The sequence below is a fragment of the Prunus persica genome, chromosome G3, assembly GCF_000346465.2.
Source record: "Prunus persica cultivar Lovell chromosome G3, Prunus_persica_NCBIv2, whole genome shotgun sequence".
Lineage (NCBI taxonomy): Eukaryota > Viridiplantae > Streptophyta > Magnoliopsida > Rosales > Rosaceae > Prunus > Prunus persica.
This window is the reverse complement of record NC_034011.1, coordinates 21,161,832-21,174,541: the sequence shown is the minus strand read 5'-3', so window position 1 is coordinate 21,174,541 and position 12,710 is coordinate 21,161,832. Positions and strand designations below refer to the sequence as shown.

At 36.9% G+C, this 12,710-nt stretch overlaps 1 pseudogene; it reads right to left on the bottom strand.

Annotated features, from left to right (window-relative positions):
* The window catches only part of LOC18783274, a 22,196-nt pseudogene extending 12,217 nt beyond the window's left edge, over positions 1 to 9,979 (bottom strand).

Genomic DNA, 12,710 nt, shown 5'->3' with positions numbered 1-12,710 from the left:
GGCAGAGTTTGTTTTTCCAAATTATTAACAGGGCAATATTGAACACTTGATATTTATGTATAATGTACAAATTTTCTCTATAATATGTAATGTAAAAATTTGTTGAGGTTTTCTTAAATTAAAAAAAAAACAAACATACAAATTGCTTAACCGACGTGTAATACTTTTCCAACGACCTAATAAAGTCAAAAACCGTCGTATTTTGTTGTTTCGTGTTTTAAACAAATACGACGTAAAAATATAGTTAGACGACGTTCTTTGAACAATTGAGTCGTTTATGGTTTACAACATCTTCAATTTCTTAAGGGTTCAGGGTATCATCGACGACGTTTATGTAACGACAGCGGTTAAGTCGTTGATATATATATTTTACGTCGTATAGTTAAATAGCCGCCATGGTTTCTCATTTTAACGACGTCATTTTAACGACTTAGTAGTCTATTACAATTTACAACGTCTACAATTTATTAACACCGACGTGGTTTGTTGTTGTGGTAAGAATATTTTATTATTTTTATATCAAAATATTCAAAATAAATTTAAAATAAATCAGAAAATTGAAAAGTCAACTCCTATGAAGTCATTGATATATTTTCTTCCACATAAACCTTGAAAAAATTCATTTTGAATAACAAAAATTTAAAATGACCATCCAAAACAAAATTGTTTTGATGAGTCATAAAATCACTTCTAGTTTTATGGTTTAGGGTTTAGAGTCTAGGGTTTAGAGATTAGGGTTGTTATTTATTGGGGTTTATTTTTAAAGTATAATTTTTGGGTAGTCTAGGGTATATGTTAGGCTTTAAAACCATAAAACCTTTTATAAACTTAATTTTTTAAATTGTATAATTTAGTTTTATGGGTTTAGGGTATTAATTTTTAACGACGGTGGTTGCGTCGTGGAATACATATTTTACGTCGTACAGAAAAACATACGACATGGTTTACGCTTTAAACGACGTCATTTTAATATGTAAGTCGGTTTATATAATTTACAACGTCTTTAATTTCTTAACAACGACGTGGTTTTTCAGTCGTCGTTATATAAAAAATTCAAAATAAATTTAAAATTAATCCGAAAAATGAAGCTTCAAAATGAACGGCCTTACGTTCTTAATCCGAAAAATGAAGTTTCCGTCGTGGAATATTAAATTTACGTCGGTACGTGTAGAACTTTCGCCTTGGTTTTTCTTTCGACGTTTTAAAACGCGCGAACTCTAAAAATTTTCGCGCGACCTAAATTTTTTTAGATTTGGCTCTTATTCTTATACTTCGAACCCTGAAACCTAAAATTTTCAGATTTCGCGCGACATAACATTTCGCTCTCTCACTTCTGCTCTAATTAAAAGTTGCACTCTCCAGGCTCCGTCGAATCTGTGAGCTCGTCCAACCTGTAAGTACAAACCCTATCTTCCCCTTGTAAATTCATTGAATGATATTAGGTTGTTTTGTTAAAGGGTTTTATGTGTATGCTTTGTGATCTGTTAATAATGTGCTTATAGGTATGGGTTCATGGATTTTCTGTTTAATGGGTTCATGACAAGATCAAATAAAGGTGTACTTTTGCTGAAAATCAACACAAAAAGACACAGATCACCAACTTCCAAATGATTTCCAGCAAAAGTACACCTTTATTTGATCTTGTCATTTTCCGCTATGGAGAAAATGATGGGGAGCAAATAGTACCTACGAAGGAAGAAACTGATAATGAAGATGGGGATTCGAGTGATGATTCTAGTAACGATTCGAGTTATATTAGGTTGTTTTGTTAAAGGGTTTTATGTGTATGCTTTGCGATCTGTTAATAATGTGCTTATAGGTATGGGTTCATGGATTTTCTGTTTAATGGGTTCATGGATTACATTATCCTGTTATGTTGAATTGGGAATGGATTTAATTTTGTCGTATCTTTTAATCACCCTATGTTATGTTGAATTGGGAATGGATTTATTGTTTTCATGCTTGGTTTCATGTATATGTTGGTTTCTTGCTTGGTTTCATATATATGTTGTGTTCTTAATGGGTTTTGTGTTCTTGAAAATAAACTGAGACACGACGAATTTTAAGGCATACGACGACGATTACACGACGGTTTTTTTAAACTACCGTCGTTGTATTACTTATACACGACGGTTTTTTCATAAACCGTCGTTTGTATTACTTATAATAGACGACGTCTGTTGAAAATCCGTCGTCTATATATGCCAAATACGTCTGTTTTTGTTTAAAACCCGTCGTCTCTGTTGTGTATTACTTGCGATTAGATCATTGTATAATCTGCTATAGTGATGGTCATTGCCTGTATTTTCACTTTATTATAGATAATAGGTTATAGTGTCGAAGATGGATAAGTCATGGATGCACTCGGATAGAAGATCGAAGGCATATGAATTTGGGGTGGAAGCATTTTTGAACTTTGCTGTAGAAAATCTTCTAACTACAACACATATCCGTTGTCCATGTGTTAAATGTGTTAATTTGAAGTTGTTTGGGGTTGGAATTATAAGGGATCACTTATACTTTAATGGAATTGACCAAAGCTATAAGAATTGGACATTTCACGGAGAACCTTGGGAAGCAACTACTAATGCTAGTAGAAATGTTGAAGAAGATGATGGCCATAGTAGGTACAGTTTTGTGTCTGAAGAAATTGATATGGATGATAATGATTTTGGTGATTTTGGTTCGGATCCGTATGAGTTTGCCAATGTGATTGGGGATGGAGATCAACCAGTGTACCCTGGTTGTAGAAAGTACACGAAGTTATCGGCATTAGTGAAGTTGTATAATTTGAAGGCAAAACATGGGATGAGTGATGTCTATTTTACAGAATTATTGATACTTCAAGGCGATTTGCTTGCAGAAGGAAATACAATACCAACCTCCATGTATGAGGCTAAAAAGACTTTGTGTGCATTGGGGCTGAGTTATGAGAAAATGCACGCATGCCCCAATGATTGCATCTTGTATATGAAGGAGTATGAGGATTCAACTAATTGTCCTACTTGTGGTATCTCAAGGTGGAAGGAAGGCAAAGATTCAATCTTGAAAGAGGGTGTGCCAGCGAAGGTGGTGTGGTATTTTCCCCCAATTCCAAGGTTTAAAAGGATGTTTCAATCACATGAGACAGCTAAGAGTTTGACTTGGTGGCATGCTGCTAGAAAATCAATTGACGGTCAGATGTCTCATCCGGCGGATTCCCCGTCTTGGAAACTTCTTGATGATAAATGGCCTGAGTTTGGTAATGAGACGAGAAACTTGAGATTGGCTCTTTCATCTGATGGATTCAATCCCCACAGTTCTCTAAGTAGCAGATATAGTTGTTGGCCGGTTATCTTAGTTACATATAATCTCCCTCCATGGCTGTGCATGAAACGAAAGTTCATGATGTTAACCTTATTGATTTCCGGTCCTAAACAACCCGGAAATGATATAGACGTCTACTTGGAGCCTTTGATTGATGATTTAAAATCCTTGTGGGTTGGGATTAGAGGAGTGTATGATGCACATAATGGAGAATACTTTACACTCAGAGCTGCATTAATGTGGACAATTAATGATTTCCCCGCCTATGGAAACTTATCTGGTTGTGTTGTTAAAGGATATAAAGCTTGTCCAATATGCGGCGATGATACACCTAGTCACAGGTTGAAAAATGGCCACAAAATTTGTTACATTGGGCATAGAAAATGGTTACCAATCAATCATCCATATAGGAGGCAACGTGCAGCTTTTAATGGGAAACCTGAATATGGCATACCTCCCGAGCCATTAACCGGAGAAGAAGTGCTGCATATGGTTGAAAATGGTGACAGAGTTTGTTGGAAGAAGAAATCAATATTCTTTGAACTCGAGTATTGGAAATACCTTCCTGTAAGGCATGCCCTAGATGTTATGCACATTGAGAAGAATGTTTGCGATAGTATCATTGGTACATTGCTGGAGATCCCTGGAAAAAATAAAGATGGGATTGCTGCTCGATTAGATTTATTGAACATGGGGGTCAAAACTGATTTGCAACCCGAGTATGGAGAAAGACGTACTCGTTTGCCTCCTGGGCCTTGGAATTTGTCAAGAGCAGAGAAGAGAGAGGTTTGCAATTCTTTCTATGGTATGAAGGTCCCTGAAGGTTATTCTTCAAATATTAAAAATCTTGTATCTTTACAAGATTCAAGACTTCTTGGCCTTAAATCACATGATTGTCATACCTTAATGCAACAATTGCTCCCTGTGGCAATTCGTTCTGTTTTGGAGAAGCCTGCAAGGTATGCAATAACTCGTTTGTGCTTCTTCTTCAATGCTATATGTGCAAAGACTGTTGATGTTTCCAAGCTAGATAAGTTGGAAGAAGATGTAGTAGTTACTCTGTGTTTGCTTGAGAAGTACTTTCCCCCTTCATTCTTTGATATCATGGTTCATCTAGTAGTACATCTTGTCAGAGAAGTTCGTCTATGTGGGCCAGTATATTTTAGGTGGATGTATCCGTTTGAAAGATATATGAAAGTGCTGAAGGGGTATGTTCAGAATCGTACTCGTCCCGAAGGTTGCATTGCTGAGCGGTATATAGCTGAAGAAGCGGTAAAGTGTTGTACTCAGCATTTATCTGATGTTAGTACAGTTGGAGTGCCTTCAAGCCAAAAGATGGGACTTTCAAAGCCATTATCAGGTTGCACAGTGAGCGTAGTTGATCAGGACCTGTTGAATCAAGCACATCTATATGTCTTGGAGAATACGGAGGAAGTCCTACCTTATATCGAGTACGTATGAGCTTTATTCTTTAAGTTTCCATTTTAAATTATTTCTTATGTTTATCTTCTATATTTAGGACCGTAATGCTTGAATTTTTCGTGTCATGTAGGCAACATATGATTCACATCAAGACTGCTTATCCAAAATTTAGAAAGAGAACAAAGTGGCTGCAGGATAAGCACAATAGCACTTTCATTCAATGGCTACGCTTCAAGGTATATGTTGTTGAATAACATATTTCTCTTTTAATTTTCTTCTTATTTCTATGTTAGATTGAATTAAGATATGATTAATTTGCAGGTTCAAAGTGAACTTGAGGAAGACAATCATGGCGTATCAGAAAATTTAAGGTGGCTAGCAGCTGGTCCAAACATGGCAGTGCCATTATATAGGAGCTATCTTATTAAAAGTATTAAATTCAATATCAAGGCACAAGATGATGTGCGGACAACTCAAAATAGTGGAGTTTATTTACTTGCACATACCATGCAAGTTGCTAGTGCCAAGGATAAAAACTCAATTCTCTCAAATATGGGTTTCTATGGTGTCATTCAAGAAATTTGGGACCTTGACTACCAAAAGTTTACAATCCCAGTCTTTAGGTGTGATTGGATAGATAGTTCTGGTCTTGTAGTCGACGAACTTGGATTTACCCTTGTAGATTTGAGTAAAATTGGACATAGGAATGACCAATTTGTTTTGGCTTCTCAAGTCAAACAAATATTTTTTGTTGACGACCCGATGCATCGTGGTTGGTCGGGACTCGGTAGTGTTATCAATGCCTAATAGAGAATATAATGATGTTATTGGTGATGAAGTCTTAGGTGATGTGATAATTGAGTGTGAGCCATTTACTAGAGGGATGCCAAATGTTGACACATTTGATGAACTGGTGGGTGAGTTAGGCGGTCAAAATATTCGAGATGGGTGTGAAGATATATGGATTGAATGATGCTTATGTAATTGGCAGTGTATGACATTAATTTTGTAATATATTGTAATGTGATTTCTTCACTTTCTACGTTCAAATAAAACAAGACGTTATTGTGAACCAGTTATTCAGCATATTTACCGACGTCTTAAAGCAACGTAACAATGAAGAACCACGACGCAATTGTGAAGCAATTATTCAGGATATCACGTCGGGGAAGGATTAAGAACCGCCATGTAATTCAAAATAACACGACTCCAATCCCATAATACCGACGTCTAAAAAACGAGATATATAATCTGAACGTTAAAAAATACGACGTCATCATACATTTTCCACGTCGCAAGTTCTTTTATAAACGAAGAGGAACGAAACGAATTCCGACGGAAATTCATTATAACCACCGTCTAATAACAATTAAACGACGTTATTTGTAATACGGCTCTCATCATAATCAACGCCGTCTATATGTTCTGTAATACGGCTTTTATTTATTTGGAACCGACGTTGTTTAGAAGTTCAACGTCGTCTATATTATTAAGTGCGTCGTGAGTAATGATGATAGATATAAATACAACGTCGACTATATAAATGCCACCGACGTTGTTTCGCATTTCAACGTCAACTGTATAAATACATACGTCGTAAATAATGACACTGACAACTATTTCCACGTCATCTTTTTTAGAAAAATCGAAGTGGAAAATTTATTTCACGACGGTTGTTTGTAAATAAGAGACGTAGTATATTTCAATAACGTCGTCTTCTCATGTATTTAAAGACGTCATATTTTTTCTTGTCGTGTAAATTATATTTAACGGCGTAAAATTTTAGTTGTCGTCATTGTATGTATATCTTGCGGCCTTTTTCTTTTAACATGTGTCATATTTTTCCTTTTTAACGACGGTGATTTGTTTGAGTTGGTCGTCTATTCTCATCCTCGACTATTTTCTAGAACTTTAGCAGACTAAACACGTCTGTTTTTATTGTTTTCCGACGTTATTTTATTTAACAACGTCTAATATTTATCGTCGTTGTTTGTTTCTGAAAATATGACGTATAAATTTTGTAATATGACTCTCATATATTTGTAACCGACGTTGTTTCGTTTTTCAACGTCTACTCAATAAATACATACGTCGTAAATAATGACACTGACAACTATTTCCACGTCATCTTTTATCGAAAAATCGAAGTGGAAAATTAATTTTACGACGGCTGTTTTTATATATGCGACGTAGTAGGTATCAATAACGTCGTCTTCTAATGTATTTAAAGACGTCAAATTTTTTATTGTCGTGAAAATGATATTTAACGGCGTCGTTTTTTTATTTCCGTCGTTGTATGTCTATCTTGCGGCCTTGTTCTCTTAATATGTGTCATATTTTTCCTTTTTAACGACGGTTGTTTTAGAGAGTTGGTCGTCTATTCTCATCCTCGACTGCTTTTTTAGATCTTTTTGCAGTACAAAGACGTCGTTTTGTATTTGTTGATGATGTTGTATATTTTAACAACGACGGTTATTTAGCGTCGTGGTATATGAGGGAAAAGATGACGGTGGATTCCACGACCATTGAAAAATCGAATACACGACGGTGATTTACCGTCGTCTTTTTGCTTTTTTGTAGCAGTGGGATAATTTTAGATGTCGTTTGTCGCATGGATAGTGATATCATAAGTCCACAAGACTCACAATTTAGGAGAGTTCCAGATAAATCAAAGCGCTTTTATTGTGTCAGCCAAACACTTAACAAAATATCAAAAGTGCTTTTATGTAGTGTAAAGCACTTTTAAATGTGACATCCAAATGACAAATTGCTTCTTTGTAGAAGCGCTTATGTCCTAAGCGCTACTAGCATAAGCGCTTCGGGAAGAAGCACTCCCAAACGAGCCTTATATCTTCCTGGATGGCTTGGATAACCGACTTGATAAGGCCTGAAGTGATGTCCTTCAGATGGCTCCATTTCCCACCGTGGAGCAAGCATATTCTTATGTCCGACGAGATCTCCGACAAGCTATGATGATGGGCACTCAGGCACCGACTGCGACTGGTTTGGCAGCCAAGGGAACTCACCAACCAGTCGGCTACACCTTAGCGACCGGTCACCCCTGCCAGATGCCTTCTTCTATCGTTGTGCCGCTTCAGATGCAGTCCTATGTCACGGTTGTTGGCTCACCTTCAAGCCCGACTACACAACCTCCTCGACTAAGGGCTCTGACCAACGTGAATGGATGCACTCATTGTGGAAACCCAAAACACACTCGGGAAACCTGTTTTAACTCTCATGGGTATTTTGATTGTTGGCACACTGACCTAACTCACATTTGCAAAGAAGAAAGAATGATTAATTGGCGCATAAAAAATGCAAATCGTGGTAGATAACAAATGTTCAAGGAAAATTTTTTTAATTTTAAAAATGGTCTATTTTAATTTATCTGTTTACTCAAATAAAAATGGTCCATTTAAATTTATCTGTTTACTCAAATAATCTTTCTTCTTTTGAAGTTTTTTACTTCTATTCTTGCATATAAAAAATATATAACATAAGAATATACGAATCATCCAACCCCTTCCTGGCTAGCACACCACTGGTCGAGGTGGTCATTCAAGAAGAAATAAATAAATAAAGAGAATAATTGAGTAAATTTGGTTCCAAAAAAAATTCCAAAGCTTTATATTCCAACAACTTTCTTTTTCAATCAAATAAAACTTTTTTTAACATCTCTCTACTACTTCTTTCCCATGAATAACAATAGTACATTAATCTAAACCCATAATACATGTATACAAAAGATAACATCATTACTGTTACGTATGTGTAGTCCACCACCACCCACCATTCCAATTAAGCATGGAAAGGGCGCCCTGCAGATTATTTTCGTCTAAATTCCTACTAATTCCTTTTAATCATCTCTTTAAGATGCAATTAAATCACCTTAAAGTTGCAGCAAATTAAACTACAGTCTTTCCACAAGCAGGTGGAAAAATTTGGCCTGTCTTAGTAGGCTTGACGTTAGTACAAATAGATGTGGCAGCACCATTTTTCCCATTGTATGTCAAATGGATGTCACTAATTTATACATTCTGGCGTGGAATGCCTTTGCTGCAAGCAAGCTTCACAACAACAGGATCAGCAGCAGTGCCCCTAATGTTCTTAAACCTCACATTGTTTATCTTAACTTTTGACGGGATTTTTGCTTGGCACTGACCATTTGGACAATATTCTTAATCTATAAGAACTAGGGGTGGGTATCGGGACAGGAAAATCGGAACACCGAACCGAATAGGATAAAAAAAAAAGGGGAAATATGGGTAAAAGGATGGTACCCAACAACCCTAGTTGCCAAAAACCTTGCCCAACACCGTAAAAATTGGGACCAAAACCATAGACCCTAGGTGAAGAGCCACCCACGCCAAATATTTGGACAACGGCTGTCTTCTCATGAAGGTAAGGCTTGAGATCGCGGATCGGACGACGGAGGGAGCATGAGGAAAGCCACCTCCACCGTGACCGCCGACCCCAACGAAGCGGCTTGCACCATAGTCATCGTTGACTTGGTGACTGTCGGCACAATAGCAGCAGCAGACCCACTGAAACCACCATACTAAGACAACCACCAGAAACGCTGACGCACCGAGGAGAAAGTGAATGACAAAACCAACACCCAGAATATGAGAGAGACAACAACGAGGCTAGCACAGCAGAATCGAAGAGAGGAGTGACGGTAGCGACTCGACATAGAAGAAAATTGACTAGGCCTTGTCAAGTCGAGGAGGGCGATGACGACTAAACATGGATGAAAACGAGCATTGTTAGGCTAATGAGGGAATGACGGTTGAACGTGAAAAACCTAAACCCTAATATTTGAAGCACGTCTCTCCTCACTTGTGAGTAATTTAATTTGTAATTTTTGGATACTCTTTTTCAGGTGTTCGAAAATATACATCAACGGGGATGTGGATTCCATCTGTGGTTAGACTTTCACCAGGGGTGGTGATGATCACATGTTGAAGGTCCACTTCAAATTTAAAAAACTTACTATAGGCAGTGAGTTGCATTTTCCTGTTTTGGCACAATCACTTTTGGATTACGCTATTGATCCTTGGCCATCAAAAGTGCCATCTCCTGAGACTGTTACCCCATCAATATTTTGGAAAATGACCCAACCATCTTCTAACTTGAGCTTTTCTGGCTCTACAAGAGCCTGCAGGGCTCCTTCAACTCGAACACTAACCGGAGCTTTGCAGGGCCCTTGAAACTTCACTGGACCAACCAGGTAGTTTCCTTTTGCTATCATAACCGTGTTTGAAGTTGTGGATGCGCTTGCTTCTTTCCAAGTACTATTAATAGCCTAAAATCGATAGCATACTCAAAAAGTTACTAAGATGTTAAGATACGCTCGCTTTCACAGACAACATTTACAATGTACTAAATATTTTGGACGAGAAATAATTAAATAAAGAGGCTAATTGACTAAATTTGGTTAAACAAAAATCCAAAGAAGATTCATATTGCAAGGGGATTGGCACATTGTTTTGTCCTAATCCACATCTCCAAAGAAGAAAGAATGATTAATACGGCACGCATATAAAATGCAGATGATAGTAGATAACAAATGTTCAAGGCAAATTTTTAAAGTTTTTTTAAGGGTAAACTATCGAATTCCCCCTGAACTATCACGCTTGTCGAAATCTCCACCCTGAATTAATTTTTCAACCAATTTAGCCCTTGTATTAAATTTATTCCCCAATTTCACCCCTGCCGTTAGCTTTTTCATAATTCCATCCAAATGCCCGTCAAATATAAGGGTAAATTTTAAATTTTACAAGGTATAGAATTAAGAAAAATAAGGAAAATAATGTAAAAAAAAAATCAAATAGAGAAAAAGAAAACCTCCCACCAGTTTCTTCTCCCCCATTTCCCAACCACCACCGACAGACTACTCCCCCTTGCTCCCTCCCTGCACATGCAGAAACCAGAACCCCCTTCCCCCCCTCCACCCGATTGTGTTGAAATAATTAAAAGTTCCAATTACTTCCTTCCATATAGTAATTAAAAGTTGAAATAATTTATGATGCCCTTTCTACCAAATTAACATAGTATATATTAAAGCTTACTAGCAGATAAGTATTTATAATTTTACAGATAATGTTTTTGTTATAAAAAAAAATGGAGTTTTTAATTGAGTGAAGAATTCACGGTTGGAACCACCTTGGGTGTTCTCAATTTTGTGTGGTACATAAAGTTAAAGCTTGACAAGGATTGGGTTTTGCTGGTTCTTGGAGTTCTTTTTCTAGTTTCAGCTTTTTTATAAATTCTAATTTGCCCCATTCCCCCCACCCCGCAAAACCCTAAATCAGCACCCCCTCCCCCGATTTCTTCTGCCCCCATATCCCAACCACCAACCACCACCCACAAATCCATCTCCCGTCCTCCCACTTCCTCCCAACCCCCATTTGCAGAAACCAGAATCCCCTCTCCCCTCAGCCACCCCCCTTTCCCCACCCTCGGGATTTATTTCTCCCCCATTCAAGCTCTTTGAAGAACAACAGGAAAAAAAAAAATCAATTTTTAATGAGTGCTGCTAAACGAACCCTAAAATTAACTGAGTACACCCTATGATTTAAGTACACCATAATATTTTAATCAAAATGTGAAATTAACTAAGTACACCCTATTTAACTACCAAAAATACCCCTAGTACACCCTAATACACTTTATCACAAACACCAAACCCACCTTGCTGCCAAACTTGCTGCTTAACCCACCAAAGCCGCTGAGGTTGATTCTGTCAAACAACTATGGAAGAATAGGCAGGAGCTGAGGGTGGAGGATACCAGGATTGCTGTCCTGTTTGGTTTGGAATGCTTTGCCTGGTTTTGTGCTAGTGAGATTGTAGGTCGATGATTCACATGTTAATGGTTACCATGTCTTGGTTATGGGCTTGGTCTAATTAGTTGATTTTGTTTTAGCTTCCTTGTTATCAGAGAGATGAAACTCAGAAGATCGAATTTACTAACCCATCAACTAGAAGAAAGATATATAAGTTAAGACTAGTAAAATATTGCATCTGCCAGATCCATTATAAACGAAGGAGTACAGCCAAGGGCGGCACTCGGGCCCAATTCTCAATGCCCTGGGTTTATACCATGAGTTTATAGCCATTGACTTAATATAGCCTTCACGTAGTTTATAATAGAAACAGACATCCTTGATAAGTAGGCATCCTTCCTGCAAGATTGAATATTAGTTGTAAAAACGAGAAGCAAAAGAAAAAAAACCATTCCTTAATGTGGCTAGAGAGGAGAGGAGAGGATTGATGAGAGCGATTTGTAAAAGCTCGGTAAATATCATATCATCTTACCTTGATTTTAAGATTCATATTCTAGCATTTAGACAGGGAAGGTTGAATATAGTGTATTTATAATTATTTATTTCGCAATTCAATATATCCTTTTTAGTCATTTTATATTATGATAAATTAGTAATTCAATAAATACCTTAATAGTAAGGTGTACTTAGTTAATTTTAGGGTTCGTTTAGCAGCACTCTTTTTAATTCAACACTGAAGTATACGTCTAACATGGTACTTTTTTAACAAAGATTTGGATGGAAATTGTCAAAAGCTAACCGCAAGGGTGAAGTTGGCGAATAAATTTAATACAAGGGCTAAATTGGCTGAAAATTTAATTCATGGTGGAGATTTCGACAAGCATGATAGTTCAAGGGGGTAGTCGGCAATTTACCCTTTTTTAAAGTGCATTTAAACTCAACACATTACAAGAATTAATAATCCTTCTTCTTCTTTTTTGTTTGAAGTTTTTTACTTCTATTCTTGCATAAAAAACAAAAATCATAGGACTAAATCACCCCTCCCTCTTCCCCTTCCTAGCACACCACTGGTCAAGGTGGTCATTCATACAGAAACAATTAAATAAAGAGGCTAATTGAGTAAATTTGGTTAAACAAATATCCAAAGAAGATTCATATTCCAATAACATTCTTTTTTAATCAAATAAAACTTTCTT